The sequence below is a fragment of the Bos javanicus genome, chromosome 9, assembly GCF_032452875.1.
Source record: "Bos javanicus breed banteng chromosome 9, ARS-OSU_banteng_1.0, whole genome shotgun sequence".
Taxonomy (NCBI): domain Eukaryota; kingdom Metazoa; phylum Chordata; class Mammalia; order Artiodactyla; family Bovidae; genus Bos; species Bos javanicus.
In genome coordinates, this window is record NC_083876.1 from 1,777,725 (window position 1) to 1,790,637 (window position 12,913).

Below are 12,913 nucleotides of genomic sequence, written 5' to 3' on the forward strand. Positions count from 1 at the left end.
GTGCACACAGAACATTCTCCAGGAGAGATCACATCCTGGGCCGTAAATCTAACCTTAGTAAATTTAAAAAAAAAAAAAGTTAAATCATTTCAGGCATCTATTCTGACCACAATGTGGTAAGATTAGATGTCAACTACAGGAAAAACAAAACTAAACAAAACTATAAAGAACACAAACACATGGAAGCTAAACAACACATTCCTGAATAACCAACAGATCATAGAAGAAATCAAAAAGGAAATAAAATAAACTATGAATAGAAACAATGAAAATGAAAACATGACAACCCAAAACCTATGGGATTCAGTAAAAGCAGTGCTAAGAAGGAGGTTCATAGCAATGCAAGCCTACCCCAAGACACAAGAGAAACATCAGAGAAACAACCTAACTTTACACCTAAAGCAACTAGACAAAGAAGAACAGAAGAGCTCCAAAGTTGTAGAACAAACAAATCATAAAAATCAGAGTAGAAATAAGTGAAAAAGAAATGAAGGTGACTATAGCCAAGATCAACAAAGCTAAAATCTCGTTCTTTTAGAAGATAAATAATTAGACAAACCATTAGAGGGATCAAATCAATAAAATTAGAAATGAAAATGAAGAAATCACAACAGACAACACAAATACAAAACATCATAAGAGACTACTATGAACAATTTTATGCCAATAAATGGACAATTTGGAAGAAATGGGCAAATTCCTAGAAAAGTATAACCTTCCAAATCTGAACCAGGAAGAAATATAAAATCTTAACAAATCCATCACAGGCACAGAAATAGAAACTATAACAAAATGTCTAACAAAGAAAAGCCCAGGAGCAGATGGCTTCACAGATGAATTCTACCAAAAATGTAAAGAAGAGCTAACACCTATCCTACTCAAACTCTTCCAGAAAATTGCAGAGGAAAGTAAACTACCAAACTCATTCTATGGGGCCACCATAACCCTAATACCAAAACCAGACAAAGATGCCACAATAAAAGAAAGCTTCAGGCCAATATCACTGATGAACATAGATGCAAAAATCCTCAACAAAATTCTAGCAAACAGATTTCAATAACATATTAAAAAGATCATACATTGTGACCAAATAGGCTTAATTCCAGGGATCAAGGATTCCTCAGTATTCACAAATCAATCAAATGGTACACTATATTAACAAATTGAAAGATAAAAGCCATATGATTATCTCAATAGATGCAGAGAAAGCCTTTGACAAAATTCAACACCTATTTCTGATAAAAAATCTCCAGAAAGCAGACATAGACAGAACATGCCTCAACATAATAAAAGCCATATACAAAACCCCACAGCAAACATTATAGTCAATGGTGAAAAATTGAAAACATTTCATCTAAAATCAGGAACAAGACAAGCGTGCCCACTCTCACCGCTACTATTCAACATAGTCTTAGAAGGGCTAGCCACAGTAATCAGAGAACAAAAAGAAATAAAAGGAATCCAGATTATAAAATAAGAAGTAAAACTGTCACTTTTTGCAGATGACATGATCCTCTGAATAGAAAATCCTAAAGATACCACTAGAAAATTACCAGAGCTCATCAATGAATATGAGTATTCACGACTGATTTTCTTTAGGAAATTTACTTAGAAATATTCATTGGAAGGACGGATGCTGAGGCTGTAACTCCTATACTTTGGCCATCTGAGGCAAAGAACTGACTTATTGGAAAAGACCCTGATGCTGGGAAAGATTTATGGCAGGAGAAGAAGGGGACGGCAGAGGATGAGATGGTTGTATGGCATCACAAACTCGATGGACATGAGTTTGAGTAAGTTCTGGGAATTGATGATAGATAGGGAAGCCTGGAGAGCTGCAGTCCACGGAGTCACAAAGAGTTGGACACGACTGAGTGACTGAACTGAACTGAACTGAACTGAATCAATGAATATAGTAAAGTTGCAGGATATAAAATTGATATTCAGAAATCCCTTTCATTTCTATACAATAACAGTGAAAAAACAGAGAGAAATTAAGGAAACAATCCCATTTACTATTGCAACAAAAAGAATAAAATACTTAGCAATAAGTTTAAATACAGAAACAAAAGACCTATATATAGCAAACTATAAAACACTTATGAAAGAAATCAAAGATGACACAAATAGATGGAGAAATGTACCACATTCATGGATTGGAAGAATCAATACAGAGAAAATGAGTACACTACCCAAATCAATCTATAGATTCAATGCAATCCCTATCAAGTTACAAATAGTATTTTTCACAGAACTAGAACAAATAATTTCACAATTTGTATGGAAACACAAAAAACCTCGAATAGCTAAAGCAATCTTGAGAAAGAAGAATGGACCTGGAGGAATCGACCTTCCTGTTTTCAGACTATACACAAAGCTACAGTCATTAAGACAGCATGGTACGGGCACAAAAACACAAATATAAATCAATGGAACAAAATAGAAAGCCCAGAGACAAATCCGCACAACTAGGGATGCCTTATTTTTGAAAAAGGAGGCAAACATATGCAATGGAGAATGGATAATCTCTTTAAAAGTGGTGCTGGGCAAATGGGTCAACCACATGTGAAAGAATGAAACTAGAACACTTTCTAACACCATACACAAAATGGACTAAAGATCTAAAAATAAGACCAGAAACTTTAAAACTCTTAGAGGGAGAACACTCTCTTACATTAATCACAGAAAGATCCTCTGTGACTCACCACCCAGAGTAATGGAAATAAAAACAAAAATAAACAAATGGGACCTAAATAAACAAATGGGACCTTATTAAACTTAAAAGATTTTGCATAAGGAAGGAAACTATCAGTTCAGTTCAGTCACTCAGTCGTGTCTGACTGTTTGCGACCCCATGAATCGCAGCACGCCAGGCCTCCCTGTCCATCACCAACCCCCAGAGTTCACTGAGACTCATGTCCATCGAGTCAGTGATGCCATCAAGCCATCTCATCCTCTGTCGTCCCCTTCTCCTCCTGCCCCCAAATCCCTTCCAGTATCAGAGTCTTTTCCAATGAGTCAACACTTCACATGAGGTGGCCAAAGTACTGGAGTTTCAGCTTTAGCATCATTCCTCCCAAAGAAATCCCAGGGCTGATCTCCTTCAGAATGGACTGGTTGGATCTCCTTGCAGTCCAAGGGACTCTCAAGAGTCTTCTCCAACACCACGGTTCAAAAGCATCAATTCTTTGGCACTCAGCCTTCTTCACAGTCCAACTCTCACATCCATACATGACCACAGGAAAAACCATAGCCTTGACTAGACGAACCTTTGTTGGCAAAGTAATGTCTCTGCTTTTGAATATGCTATCTAGGTTGGTCATAACTTTCCTTCCAAGGAGTAAGCACCTTTTAATTTCATGGCTGCAGTCACCATCTGCAGTGATTTTGGAGCCACCTCCCCCCCCAAAAAATAATGTCTGACACTGTCTCCACTGTTTCCCCATCTATTTCCCATGAAATGATGGGATCGGATGCCATGACCTTCGTTTTCTGAATGCTGAGCTTTAAGCCAACTTTTTCACTCTTCACTTTCACTTTCATCAAGAGGCTTTTTAGTTCCTCTTCACTTTCTGCCATAAGGGTGGTGTCATCTGCATATCTGAGGTTATTGATATTTCTCCTGGCAATCTTGATTCCAGCTTGTGCTTCTTCCAGTCCAGCGTTTCTCATGATGTACTCTGCATATAAGTTAAATAAGCAGGGTGACACTATACAGCCTTGACATACTCCTTTTCCTATTTGGAACCAGCCTGTTGTTCCATGTTCAGTTCTAACTGTTGCTTTCTGACCTGCATACAGGTTTGTCAAGAGGCAGGTCAGGTGGTCTGGTATTCCCATCTCTTTCAGGATTTTCCACAGTTTATTGTGATCCACACAGTCAAAGGCTTTGGCATAGTCAATAAAGAAGAAATAGATGTTTTTCTGGAACTCTCTTGCTTTTTCCATGATCCAGTGGATATTGGCAATTTGATCTCTGGTTCCTCTGCCTTTTCAAAAACCAGCTTGAACATCAGGAAGTTCACGGTTCATGTATTTCTGAAGCCTGGCTTGGAGAATTTTGAGCATTACTTTACTAGCATGTGAGATGAGTGCAATTGTGTGGTAGTTTGAGAATTCTTTGGCATTGCCTTTCTTTGGGATTGAAGGAAACTATAAGCAAGGTGAAAAGGCAGGCATCAGAATGGGAGAAAACTATAACAAATGAAACAACTGACAAAGAATTAATCTCCAATGTATACAAGCAGCACATGCAGCTCAATACCAGTAAAACGAATAACCCCATTAAAAAGCTGGCAGAACTAAACAGACATTTCTCCAAATAAGACATACAGATGACTAATAAACACATGAAAAATGCTAAACATCAATAATTATGAGAGAAATGCAAATCAAAACCACAATGAGGTACCATCTGACATGGCTGCCATCAAAAAGTTTACAAACAATAAATGCTGGATTCAGTGTGGAGAAAAGGGAACCTTCTTACACTGCTGGTGGGAATGCAAACTGATACAGCCCCTATGAAGAACAGTGTGGAGATGCTTTAAGAAACTTGCAATAGAACTGCCATATGACCCAGTAATCTCACTGCTGGGCATACACACCAAGGAATCTAGAATTGAAAGAGACATGTCTACCCCAATGCTCATTGAAGCATTGTTTACAATAGCTAGGACATGGAAGCAACCTAGATGTCCATTAGCAGATGAATGGATAAAAAAGTTGTGGCACATATACACAATGCAGTATTGCTCAGCTATAAAAAAGAATACATTTGAATCAGTTCTAATGTGGTGGATGAAACTTGAGCCTATTATACAGAGTGAAAGTGACAGTGAAAGTCACTCATTTGTGTCGAACTCTTTGTGACCCAATGGACTATACAGTTCATAGAATTCTCTAGGACAGAATACTGGAGTGGGTAACCTTTCCCTTCTCCAGGGAAACTTTCCAACCCAGGGATTGAACCAAGGTCTCCTGCATTGCAGACATATTTTTACCAACTGAGCCACAAGGGATGCCCAAGAATACTGGAGCTATTCCCTTCTCTAGTGGATCTTCCCAACCCAGGAATGTTCACTGTCTCCTGCATTACAAGCAGATGCTTTATCAACTGAGCTATCAGGGAAGCCCTTATACAGAATGAACTAAGTCAGAAAGAGAAACACCAATAGAATATATTAATGCATATACATGGAATTTAGAAAGATGGTAACCACAACCTATATTCAAGATGGCAAAAGATACACAGAGGTAAAGAAAAATACTTTTAGACTATGTGGGAGAAGGTGAGGGTGGGGAGTTTTGAGAGAATAGCTTTGAAACATGTATATTACTATATGTGAAACAAATGACCAGTAAAAATTCAATGCTTGAAGCAGGGCACTCAGAGTTGGTCCTCTACCCACTACCCAGAGGGGTGGGTTGGGGAGGGAGGTGGGAGGGGGTTTCAGGATGGGAGGACATATGTGACCCTGTGGCTGATTCATGTCAATGTATGGGAAAAATCAACACACTGTAAAGACTTTACACCACCATTGTAAAGTCATTAGCCTCCAATGAAAATCAATCAATTAATTAAAAAATTCAAAAATCTACTCTTAAAAAAAAGCAATTTAGTACTTTATTAATGCAGTGTGTCTTATCATCTTAGATTAATAGAATATTAACAATTAATATTTCAATGAGGTTTCTAAAATTCTACTAAGTACAAAAGCATATATGAGTCATTTATTTCCTTACTAGAATTTTCAGGCTTTGACTTCTAGGATTTCTATTTTAATGTACCATTACTATATATCACTTTAGAAAGTTTGTTTCCTTTTTGTGTGTGTAATTAATTTTTGCAGTACACATGCTTCACAAAGGAGCCTCACTAATGCTCAATATAATGACAGTGTCACTAGCACACTTTGGCACAGTCAGGGAAGAAAATCTTCCAGCAAAGTCATTAATGTCAGAAATAATATAGTTCTAAAAATTTTTGTTAATTATTAGAAGTTTTTTTTATCAATTTGAAACATCTCCATGTCTCTCTAGCATGAGCTGAAATTATGAACTCATGTGAACAATAATGACACTTTTTACCACAAAGGAATCTGGGGTCTGGGCTAACCTGCAATTTAGGGAACCTGGCCAAGATAAGTGAGCTGGAGTAGTCAGCACTACAGAAACCAAGGAAGAAAAAATAGTTTAAATAAAACATTACACATTATATCCTAAAAAGAAATGCAAAGAAAATAATCCAAATGCGAGGCATTAGAAATGTGAGGCATTAGAAACAGCATTTAATGCTGAGAGGTAAGTAGCTAGAGAGATTCCTTCAATCAATGGACTTGCTGCAAAACACATAAGGCATTGAGTGTGCACAAAAGTTGTATTTGGTCATTTTGTATTTCTGAGGAATTACTTATTAGGAAAGGAAGCAGAAGGAAGGAGATATGAAAGAGAAGGAGGAGGAGGAGCTAGAGGAAATGGTGGAGACTACTGCCATACATGACAATATGAGACACTGATACTGAAGAGGAAAGAAATTAATCTACATAGAGTAGCTGCTATGAGTCAAGCACAGTACCACCTTTTTTTTTTTTTTTTTTTTTTTTAACATTTTCCCCCAGTGAAATACATGCCAGGTAATTTTTTTTTTTTTTTTTGTCTGACTAAATACCTGTGAAAAATGTCATGGTGATTTACCAATAGAATATCATATCTAGCTGCCTAATTTTACTACACAACCAATACTTTACAATGTACATTGAAAGCAATTAGGTAACAAAGGCAAAATTCCCATAACTCTAAACATTTATGGTTTTAAATGCTCTGTGATTGGTGATGACAAAAATCTTTGCTGTATAGTATGTGTATCTTTCTAGCTTTCAAATCAAGATGTGAATGCTTCAAGTCAAGCGATTACAAGGAATATTAAAACAAGGCCATTTTAATATAGTGTGATAAATTGTATAGAAATGAAGTCACTAGACAAAGGAAATATTTATAAATATTGAAAAAGCAACCATACTCCTTAGACTTTTTCCGGAATGTTAATGACTAAAACATTGGGAACTGAGATTAGCATCAATGGGCAATGCTTGGATAATTCAAGTGTTTTAAATCATTTTTATAAATATCATCACTTTTTTATATCATACGTGTACACATTTTTTGTTTTAGTTATGCACACCATATGGTTGAGCTATTTTTACAAAGGATAGTTTTAAACTTTATTAAGAAATTAAATTTTTAATGGACGATTAAAAAATGTTATTTAAAAAAACATTTTAAAAATATTATTAGATGTATAGAAACCATGGGCTAACCCAATGGCTCAGTGGGTAATGCAGGAAATGCTGGTAACATGGATTCCATCCCTAAGTCAGGAAGATCCCCTGGAGAAGGCAATTGCAACCAACTCCAGTATTCTTGCCTGGAAAATCCCATGGACAAAGGAACCTGGTGGGTTACAGTCCAAGGGTTGCAAAGAGTTGGACATGACTAAGAATACATGCAGGGTGATTTAATAGAAACCCAGTTGTTTTCCGTCCTCTTGAACTAGTTATTTATTAGATTGAAGTGACCAAAATGAACCCGTATTTAGGGTGAGTTGGTGAGGTGGTTAATAAAGCTGATGAGAACACCATCCAATGTAAAAATGATCTTCATAGGATCTGCATCATCTTTTAGAAAAAACTATACCTACAAACTCATAATGCAATTTAGTATTTAATGTAATTTCAAAAAGTGGATTATGCTTGCAAGTAGTTTTGCTTTCCTAAAACGAATATAACAAAGTAAAACACAACTATCTAAAATATATTTTACCTAATAGAGATTAGACTTTTTGCAATTATTATCCCCTTGAATATAAAACAAACTTCTATCCTGTTCAGTTCAGTTCAGGCACTCAGTGTGTCCAACTCTTTGCGACCCCATGAACCACAACACGCCAGGCCTCCTTGTCCATCACCAACTCCCGGAGTCCACCCAAACCCATGTCCATCGAGTTGGTGATGCCATCCAACCATCTCATCCTCTGTCATCCCCTTCTCTTCCTGCCCTCCATCTTTCTCAGAATCAGGGTCTTTTCCAGTGAGTCAGTTCTTTGCATCAGGTGGCCAGAGTATTGGAACTTCAGCTTCAGCATCAGTCCTTCGAATGAATATTCAGGACTGATTTCCTTTTGGATGGACTTGTTGGATCTCCTTGCAGTCCAAGGCACTCTCAAGAGTCTTCTCCAACACCACAGTTCAAAAGCATCAATTTTTCAGCATTCAGCTTTCTATATAGTCCAATTCTCACATCCTTACATGACTACTGGAAAAACCATACCTTGACTAGATGGATCTTTGTTAGCAAAGTGATGGCTCTGCTTTTTAATATGCTGTGTAGGTTGGTCATAACTTTTCTTCCAAGGAGCAAGCATCTTTTAATTTCATGACTACAGTCACCATCTGCAGTGATTTTGGAGCCCCCCCCCCCCAAAAAATCACCCACTGTTTCCACTGTTCCCCTATCTATTTGCCATGAAGTGATGGGACCAGATTCCATGATCTTTGTTTTCTGAATGTTGACCTTTAAGCCTATGTGCTAGGGCTACTCTATACTTTTTTGAAAAAATTCACATGTATTATCTAATGTAGTATTCATAAACTACCCCATTAGGTAAGTACCATTAACCTCTCCTCACAGACAAAAACAAACAAACAGAGACAGAGAAGGCTGAAATATTTCATTTGAAATAACATATCTAGTGGTTCAAAGACAATGTATAGCCAGAGCTTATACTCTTAAACTTTAATAAGTTACAATGTGGTGACTGGTTTGAAGATTTGTAAACCAAAAGTTAAAAATTAATAGTCATGAAATCCACACTTTTATAACAAATGCTGATTTCTCTTCTAAATGTCTTACATATATTAGCCCATTTAATACCACCAGGTTAGAAGTAAAACACTTCAGATCCAGAGCATACATCTCTGTTTTTTGTTTTTTAGAAAGAATACAGCAGACAGAAGAGAAGTAACACCAATGAAATGCTAACGTTTATATTTAAGGAATATTAATATTTTTATATTGTGCATTTTACTGCACATATAACTTAGAGGGTTTTTAAATTATTAATAATATATAAATCAATATATTAGTTACATGAAGAATGCAGTATGCCTACATAAGAGATGAGAAAATGGAAGATGCAATGAGTAATTCATGAAACTTCATAAATGCAATAATCAAGAGAACCAGTACCTGAAACCCATGTGTTTAATCTCCAAATCCTAATGATTTCTGATAGGAGAGTTGATAAACACTTGTGTCCATTCAACACTTTTTTCATAGGTATTTTTAAGGGTCTAAAATTACTTAGCACTGAAAAACAAAAAGAAAGAGAGGCATTTCTTTCTTTTAATTTTAAACGTTTTTCCTCTGATACAGAGATCTTAACACTTAATAATAAGCAGGTAATAAAGTACCAAACTTCAGTAGGCATGGCTGCAAACAAAGAGGAATATAAAAACCAAACAGCAGAGCTGCAAATCAAAATAATTAAACATAAAAAAATCATCCAGAAGGGCTTTCCAAAGGCCCATCAAAAGGGAAAACCTGCTCACAGCTAGAAAAAGGAGGAAGGGTTATAAATAAGAACAAGCAAAAACCAGACTATCAACTAAATTGCAAGAAAATGAAAGACCAAATTTAAAAAGAAGCAGCTACTTGATGATAGAACTATAGGACATTTTGCTAAAAGAATACTACTCCATTAAGAGGAAATTGTGTTCAGTATGAAATATGTGTGTGTGTGTGTGTGTGTGAGCATCTTTGAGAATTTTTCTCCATCCTCCCTCTGTCTTTCTAAGGCTGTCAGTACCTTTCAGTGACTCCATATTTTCTTTAATTCCATCATCTTCTGTCTACAAAAGTGGATCTCAATGATACAACCAGAGTCAGTGTGTCATCACAAGAAATGGCTTTGTCCCTACACTTAACATTTATCTCTCTCCCCCAGAAGGTTTGGAAGAAGAGATTTTTCCTTCTTTCTAGAACCTTCTTCTCCACAGCACAAGGGGCCTGTAATCAGAGTCAGGATACTGGAAAATCCACAGTTGCCAGAGGAATTCAGTTCAGTTCAGTTCAGTTGCTCAGTCGTGTCCGACTCTTTGCGACCCCATGAATTGCAGCACACCAGGCCTCCCTGTCCATTACCATCTCCTGGAGTTCACTCAAACTCAACGTCCATCGAATTGGTGATGCCATCCAGCCATCTCATCCTCTGCCATCCCCTTTCCTCCTGCTCACAATCCCTCCCAGCATCAGAGTCTTTTCCAATGAGTCAACTCTTCACATGAGGTGGCCAAAGTACTGGAGTACTTTGCTTTAGCATCATTCCTTCCAAAGAACACCCAGGGCTGATTTCCTTTAGACTGGCCTGGTTGGATCTTCTTGAAGTCCAAGGCACTCTCAGCACTCTTCTCCAACATCATAGTTCAAAAGCATCAATTCTTTGGCACTCCGCTTTCTTCACAGTCTAACTCTCGCATCCATACATGACCACTGGAACACCATAGCCTTGACTAGACAGACCTTTGTTGGCAAAGTAATGTCTCTGATTTTCAATATGCTATCTAAGTTGGTCATAACTTTTATTCCAAGGAGTAAGCTTGGCTGCCACCAAAAGAGGGAACTATTTTAGCCTATTTGTCAGACACATGGCTGAGAGAATCTTCACTGGAATATAGTGATGTCTAATATTTTTCCTGCTCACACAGTGCTGGAAAGACTCACATGTAACAGGGATAGTTTCCTGCATTCAACTTAATTTCTGAATTGAACATATTTCTGTGTGTTCTATCCTGGTATCTTCATTACCCATGAGGAAATGAGATGGCCTTTCACTAGGTCTCTTGGTAGTGAGTCCTTTGCCTGTCTCTCCTCAAGTGACTCTACACAAAGCACCTAAACTTATCTCTTTTTTCCATGAAATCTGCTTGTGGCACTCATGATTAAAAGTCTCAAGGGTTAGCTAATTATTTTCTATATTATATAGTCCAGGCTTTCACCACCTAGTCATTCTGAGAAATCTTTCCTGATTTCTAAGGAAAAAAAAAAAAATGTGCTATTGTCAGGATCCTATTCTTTTCTATGTATATTGTGTCACATGCATGCTTAGTCACTTCGGTGGTATCTGACTCTTAGCAACTATGAACTGTAGCCCACCAGGCTCCTCTGTCCCTGGAATTATCCAGGCAAGAATACTGGAATGGGTTGCCATGACCTCCTCCAGGGGATATTCCCAACCCAGGTCTTATACATTGCAGGTGGATTCCTTATCAGCTGAGCCAAAAGGGAAGCCCATGAATACTGGAGTGGATAGATAATCCCTTCTCAACCCAGGAATCAAACTGTGGTCTCCTGAATTGCACAGTTTCTTTACCAGTTTCTTTCTGGATTCTTTACAAGCTGAGCTACCAGGAAAAACATTTTTCTCTCATACTCATCACTTAATGGAATCCAAGAGCTAAGCTATTAGTTATTAGTTTAATGAGTACATGAATCAATGAGTAAAGGAAAAAAATCTGGCCCTGACTGGGACTCAGGTCTGCATTCAGCCTTCAGTCTTTTCCTATTTCTGGTTCCTCCTACTGTAACTGTACTCAAAAGAGAATTTCCAAAGAAAGTTGTAGTATGCTGCCTCAAACCCCGGTTCCATTCGTTATCTCATGAATATTATACTTGAATATTATATTATTTGTCTTTGCTAGGCCTGTTTTCCAACCTACAAAATAAATGATTTCCTTACAGAAGAGTTATAAACCTTAAATACGGTTACTATGTTCTGAAACTCTTGATAACATAAGTAAATATGCCAATTTCTAAGACGCCACTGTTGATTATTTTGTTATCTAAAATGGTTGATTCTGGTGTGAATTATGTGGCGTGCTCATAAACCACTGTCTCATGTAGAATGGCAGAAGTAGCAAGCTTACTTCTGTCACTAGGCTGAGCATATTTTTCATACCATGTGAATTTTGAGAGAGTGAACAGCAGCCTTATCAGGAATCTTTTCTCTCTGGTGTGGTCAGGCATGGCCATTCATGATGATATATGCAGGTGGAGTATAATTTCCAGGCCAGTCAAGATTTCAGCAAAGTCCTTAGACACTAGCTCTTTTCTAACTTATTCTATATATGTTCTGGAGTCACATATCCTGAAGTCACCTCCTAAGTGAGGATCTCAATTGGACTTGGAAGATGTCAATGACTTAGAACCACCTGTTTCAATTGTAGTAAAAATGAGTCTTGAATTAGTCATTAAAGAATACAGATGGATAAGAAAGCTGTGGTACATATACACAATGGAGTATTACTCAGCCATTAAAAAGAATACATTTGAATCAGTTCTAATGAGGTGGATGAAACTGGAGCCTATAATACAGAGTGAAGTAAGCCAGAAAGAAAAACACCAATATAGTATACTAATGCATATATATGGAATTTAGAAAGAAGGTAACAATAACCCTGTATGCGAGACAGCAAAAGAGACACAGATGTATTGAACAGTCTTTTGGACTCTGGGGGAAAGGGAGGGGGGATGATATGGGAGGATAGCATTGAAACATGTAAAATATCATATGTGAAATGAATTGCCAATCCAGGTTTGATGCATGATACAGGGCTTCAGCAATACGTGAACTGTGCTGTGATTCATGGGGTCGCAAAGAGTCGGACACGACTAAGCGACTGAACTGAACTTAACAGGGTGTTTGGGGCTGGTGCACCGGGGTGACCCAGAGGGATGGGATGGAGAGGGAGGTGGGAGGGTGGTTCAGGATGGAGTACACATGTACACTCATGGCAGATTCAATTCAATGTATGGCAAAACCAATGTAATATTGTAAAGTAAAATAAATTAGTTAATT